Source organism: Rhinopithecus bieti, unplaced genomic scaffold (genome assembly GCF_001698545.2).
Source record: "Rhinopithecus bieti isolate Rb0 unplaced genomic scaffold, ASM169854v2 scaffold_82268, whole genome shotgun sequence".
In the NCBI taxonomy this organism is placed as follows: Eukaryota; Metazoa; Chordata; class Mammalia; order Primates; family Cercopithecidae; genus Rhinopithecus; species Rhinopithecus bieti.
Genome location: NW_016829960.1, coordinates 31,501 through 37,888, shown reverse-complemented (window position 1 = coordinate 37,888; position 6,388 = coordinate 31,501). Strand labels below are relative to the sequence as shown.

The following is a 6,388-nucleotide window of genomic DNA, read 5'->3' as shown; positions in this document are numbered from 1 at the left end:
ATTTCGGATCATTGCAACCTCTGCCTCCCAGGATCAAGCAATTCTCCTACCTCAGCCTCCCTGGTAGCTGGGATAACAGGCATGTGCCACTGTGCCTGGCCGGATTTTAGCTTCTGATTCTGATCTTTCACTGTGGACGTTGTCATCTCTGAAGACATCACTCATACCCTGTCTCATCTAGATACTGAATGTCACTTGCATTGTCAATAAACGTTTCTGGGCTGGGTGTGGTGGATCACACCTGTAATCCTAGCACTTTGAGAGGCTGAGGCAGGCGGATCATGAAGTCAGGAGTTTGAGACCACACTGGCCAATATGGTGAAACCCCATTTCTACTAAAAATACAAAAATTAGCTAAGAGTAGTGGTGTGCACCAGGAATCCCAGCTACCCAGGAGACTGAGGCAGGAGAATCACTTGATCCTGGGAGGTGGAGGTTGTGGTGAACTGAGATGACACCTTTGCATTCCAGCCTGGGTAACAGAGCAAGACTGTCTCAAAAAGAAAAAAAAGTTTCTAACATGTCTATAAGGAGAAACCTGCATTGATTTTTATTTTATTTTATTATTTTTTTTTCTTTTGAGATGGAGTTTCCCTCTTGTTGCCCAGGCTGGAGTGCAGTGGTGCAATCTCGGCTCACCGCAACCTCCGCCTCCCTGCTTCAAGCGATTCTCCTTCCTCAGCCTCCCAAGTAGCTGGGATTACAGGCATAAGCCACAACGCCTGGATACTTTTTGTATTTTTTCTTTTTTAGTAGTGACGGGGTTTCTCCATGTTGGTCAGGCAGGTCTTAAACTCCCGACCTCAGGTGATCTGCCTGTCTCAGCCTCCAAAAATGCTGAAATTACAAGCATGAGCCACTGTGCCTGGCTCCTGTATTGATTTCTTTTGTATTATCCACAAACATCAGAAATTCATACTGAGAGGGTATTGTGACCTCTTCAAAAGGTATAATAAGGCCAGGTGTGGTGGCTCATGCCTATAATCCCAGCACTTTGCAAGGCCGAGGCAGGTGGATCACGAGGTCATGAGTTCAAGATCAGCCTGACCAACATGGTGAAACTCCGTCTCTACTAAAAATACAAAAATTAGCCAGGTGTGATGGCGCCTGCCTGTAATTCCAGCTACTCATGAGGCTGAGGCAAGAAAATTGCTTGAATCTGGGAGGCAGAGGTTGCTGTGAGCCGAGATTGTGCCACCGCACTCTGGCCTGGGCAACAGAGCGAGACTCCATCTCAGAAAAAAAAAAAAAATAGTATAATAAAACACAACTCAGAAAACATCATGTGGTGAAACATCCCTTACTTGGATGTCAGAACTTTCTCTACAATTAAATCCATGCTTTCCCTTCTCTTCTCATTTTCTGTAAAGATAAGAACTCCTCCCATAGCCATTTCCTTAAAATGTGTTTTCATTTCAGGGTCTACTGACATTCAGCGATGTGGCCATAGAATTCTCTCAGGAGGAGTGGAAATGCCTGGACCCTGCTCAGAGGACTCTATACAGAGACGTGATGCTGGAGAATTATAGGAACCTGGTCTCCCTGGGTGAGGAGAACTTCCCTCCAGAAGTGGGGATGCGCTCTTGCGTATCTTTGTATTTTCTCTTTTTTTTAGATACAGTGTCTTGCTGTGTCCCCCAGGGCGGAGTGCAATGGTGTGGTCAGGGCTCACTGCAATCTTGAATTCCTGGGCTCAAGTGATTATCCCACCCCAGCCTCCCCCAATAGCTGGTACAGGTGCATGCCGCCATGCCGGCTGCTTTTTTAGTTTTTTTTGTTTTGTAGTTGTTGTTTTTGTTTTTGTTTACAGACATGGTCTTGCTGTGTTGTTGAAGTTGGTCTTGATATCCTGGGCTCAACACATCCTCCTCGGCCTCCTGAGTAGCTGGGGTTACAGGCGCCAACCCCCATACCTAATTATTGGTTTTTATTTTATTTTTTTTTGAGAAGGAGTCTTGCTCTGTCGCCCAGGCTGGAGTGCAGTGGCGCGATCTCGGCTCACTGCAAGCTCCGCCTCCCAGGTTCACGCCGTTCTCCTGGCTCAGCTTCCGGAGTAGCTGGGACTACAGGCGCCGCCACCACACCTGGCTAATTTTTTGTATTTTTTTTAGTAGAGACGGGGTTTCACCGTGTTAACCAGGATGGTCTTGATCTCCTGACCTCGTGATCCACCCGTCTCGGCCTCCTAAAGTGCTGGGATTACAGGCTTGAGCCACCGCGCCCGGCCTGGTTTTTATTTTTTTAATTTTAGCGTATGTGTGTCCTCAGGGCTAATATGAGTCTTCTGTGGACAACATGTAGTTGGTTCCTGTTGATTGAGCCAGTCTTTGCCTTCCGAGTGCAGAGTTAAATATTTACATTTGAAGTATTACTGATGGAGAAGACCTTACCGTTGCGTTTCTGTTACATATTATCTGTATTTCTTGTAGGTTTGTCTTTATTCTTCATTTCTCATTTATTATTTTTTGTGTTTAATTGCTTTTTTATGTAGGCATGTTTGACTCCCTTCTTATTGACCTTTGTTTGTTTGTTTATGATGGAGTCTCACTCTGTTGCCAAAGCGTCACTGCTGTGTGCGATGTTGGCTCACTGCAGCTGGCTTCACTTCTCGGGCTCAAAAAATTCTTATGCCCCAGTGGCACAAGAGTGCCACTGTAATCCCAGCACTCTGGGAGGCCGAGGCGGGCAAATCACCTGAGGTCAGGGATTCAAAACCAGTCTGGCTGGCATGGCGAAATTCTGTCTCTACTAAAAATACAAAAATTAGTCAGACAGGATGGTGGGTGCCTGTAATCTCAGTTACTCAGGAGGCTGATAGAGGAGAGTCACTTGAACCCGGGAGGCGGAGGTTACAGTGACCCAAGATCATGCCATTGCACTTCTGCCTGAGCGACAGAGTGAGACCCTGTCTCAAAAAAAATTTTCATAACCTGCAAAAACTACTCTTTCTCCTCTAGAACTCTTTGTTATTTATGTTAGAATTATTTTGTGTATGTTGCATTTTCATTATCACATATGTACAGTGTTTTCTCATGCTGTTTTCTTCTAAATAATAGGAAAGTTGAATTATGAAGAAAAGGTACACTTATACAAGTTTCTGTATCTGTCCTTTTATTTGGTTATTTACTTATTTATTTATTTATGAGACGAAGTTTTGTTCTGTTGCCCAGGCTGGAGTGCAGTGGCACAATCTCGGGTCACTGCAACCTCTGACTTCCGGGTTTAAGTGATTCTCCTGCCTCAGTTTTCTGAGTAGCTGGGATTACAGGCATGTGCTACCACGGCTGGCTAATTTTGTATTTTTAGTAGAGACAAGGTTTCTCCTTGTTGATCAGACTGGTCTCGAACTTCTGCCCTCAGGTGGTGATTCACCTGCCTTGGCCTCCTAAAGTGCTGGGATTACAGATGTGAACCACCGCGTCCAGCCTGTCTTTTTATTTACCTTTACTGGAGAACTTTATGTATATTTGTGGGTGGGAGTTACTCTTTAGACTTCTTTCATTTCTTTCTTTTTTCTTTTCTTTTCTTTTTTTTTGAGACTGAGTCTCTGTCTGTTGCCCAGGCTGGAGTGCAGTGGCTCGATCTTGGCTAACTCCACCCTCCGCCTCCCAGGTTCAAGTGATTCTCCTGCCTCAGTCTCCCAAGCAGCTGGGACTACAGACACGTGCCACCACATCCAGCTATTTTTTTTTTTTTTTTTTTTCTGTAGAGATGGGGTTTCACCATGTTAGCCAGGAAGGTGCCGAAAGGATGCTGCTGATCTCCTGACCTCGTGATCCTCCTGCCTCAGCCTCCCAAAGTGCTGGGATTACAGGCATGAGCCACCGTGCCCAGCCAGCCTCAAAGTTTTTAAAACATGTTATTGTTTTTAGATTGGCTTCAAGTATTGCAAGATTTACAGTTCAGACGCTAAACTTCCTTGGTTTAATCAGATTTGCCAGTCCTCGGTGATGTTGATGATGAGATGCTCCTTTTCCTGTCTCAGTCATTTCACTGTCCTCTCAGAAATAGCTTAGACTGGCCAGCCGAGGTGGCTCACGCCTCTAATCCCAGCAGTTTGGGAGGCCTAAGTGAGTGGATCGCTTGAAGTCAGGAGTTTGAGACCAGTCTGACCAACATGGTGAAACAGCAACTCTACTAAATACAAAGTGGGGTGACTCACGCCTGTAATCCCAGCTCTTTGGGATGCTGAGATGGGTGGATCACCTGAGTTCAGGAGTTTGAGACCAGCCTGGCCAACATGGTGAAACCCCGTCTCCACTAAAACTACAAACATTTTCTGGGCATGGTGGTGGGCACGGCTGTTATCCCAAGTACTCGGGAGGCTGAGGCAGGAGAATCACTTGAACCCGGGAGGTGGAGGTTGCAGTGAGCTGACATTGTGCCACTGTACGCCAGCCCGGGTGACACAGTGAGACTCCGGGCTGAGGTGGGAGCATCTCTTCAGGCAGGAGAATCGTGCCACTACACTCCAGCCTGGGTGATAGAGCGTGACTTGGTCTCAAAAACAAACAAAAAAGGAAGTAGCTTAAACTAGGAAGTTTACGGCATAGACATTTATTTCTCATTAGTTTGGAAAGTGGGAAATCCAGGAGCAAGGTGCCAGCCCAGTTGGTTCCTGGTGACGGCCTTCTTCGTGGTTTAGCCCAGCCATCTTCCTGCTGTGTCCTGACATGGTGGAAAGAGGAACAGGCAGTGAGCTCTTTAATGTCTCTTTTTATAAAAGCACTGGTCCTATTCACGAGTCGTCAACACCCATGACCAGATTCTCTCAAAGGCCCCATCTGCAGAACATCCTATTGGAGAATAAGAACTCTGAACATGGCTTTTGTTCAATAAGAACATTCACACCAGGGAGGCTGCATCATATTGTTTATGGTTTTATTGTGCAATTTGTTATGTACAATGTTTTCTCTGATCCCAGATTATAAATTTTCCCAGTACACATTCTATGTTTTATATTTTGTGCATAGTGAACTAGATAACTAAGGTCAATGCATATCTATAGAATTGCTATATGGCCTGGCTGTTTCATAAATGTAGTTGTGATATCATAGTTGCACCTTTTGACATTGTTAGTCAATTCTTTTTTTTTTTTTGAGATAAAGTCTCACCCAGGCTAGAGTGCAGTGGTGCAATCTCGTCTCACTGCAACCTCCGCCTCCTGGGTTCAAACGATTCTCCTGCCTCAGCCTCCTGAGTAGCTGGGATTACAGGCTCCCGCCACCATGCCCAGCTAATTTTTTTGAATTTTTAGTAGAGTTAGGGTTTCACTGTGTTGGCCAGGCTGCTCTTGAACTCCTGACCTCATGATCCACCTGCCTTGGCCTCCCAAAGTGCTGGGATTACAGGCAAGAGCCACAGCGCCCAGCCAGTAGTCACTTCTTATTCCTTATAATGCTGTGTATTTTTTTGATCTCATACATCAAAAGGTAGTGATCTTAACTTGTATTTCAGTTCTTATATTGTATGCTGCTGGTAAGTACAAATTGTGGCTTTCTTTCATTTTTTTTGTTTGTTTTTTTGTTTTGTTTTGTTTTTGTTTTGGGACAGAGTGGCGCGATCTCAGCTCACTGCAAGTTCCACCTCCTGGGTTGACGCCATTCTCCTGCCTCAGCCTCCTGAGTAGCTGAGACTACTGGCACCCGCCACCACACCCGGCTAATTTTTTTTTTTTTTTTTTGTATTTTTGGTAGACATGCGGTTTCACATTGTTAGCTAGGATGGTCTCGATCTCCTGACCTCATGATCTGCCTGCCTCAGCCTCCCAAAGTGTTGGGATTACAGGTGTGAACCCGGTCGTGGTTTTTTTCTTAACAGAGAATTGTTTAGAATTCTGCAGGCTGTATAAATGTACTTATTATTTGCTTGCTGATTTTATGTGTTATGTTACTTTACTAATTAATTTTTATGACTGTACATAAGGCTTTTCGGTATGTGGTATGCAATATAACTGACACACTCCACTCGTTAGTGTCACAAAGTGCCACCTGGTGCTGTGGCTCACGCCTGTAAAGGAGTTTGGGAGGCTCAGGTGGGTGAATAGCTTGAGTCAAAAGTTCGAGGCCAGCCTGTCCAACATGGTGAAACCCCATCTCTACTAAAAATACAAAAATTGGCCAAGCGTGGTGGCGCATGCCTTTAATCCCAAGTACTCAGGAGGCTGAGGCAGGAGAATGGCTTGAGCCCAGCAGGCAGAGGTTGCAGTGAGATGAGATTGGGCCATTGCACTCCAGCCTGTTGTGACAGAGTGAGACTTCATCTCAAAAGTATAAAAATACAAACAATTTTTTAAAATGTCACAACATGCCTTTTCTGCATGAATAGAAGTCATTTTATAACAGTTGTTCAGAAAAATATTGTATTAGCTTTTTTTTTTTTTTTTTTT

General features: G+C 44.9%; 1 long non-coding RNA gene across 1 annotated transcript in view; it reads right to left on the bottom strand.

Annotated features, from left to right (window-relative positions):
* Positions 1-4,466: 4,466 nt before the first annotated feature.
* Positions 4,467-6,388, bottom strand: part of LOC108524187 (uncharacterized) — a 19,203-nt gene continuing 17,281 nt past the window's right edge. The window contains exon 4 of the long non-coding RNA XR_001883996.1: positions 4,467-4,668. This is a non-coding gene — a long non-coding RNA (uncharacterized LOC108524187). The remainder of the gene's footprint in view (positions 4,669-6,388) is intronic.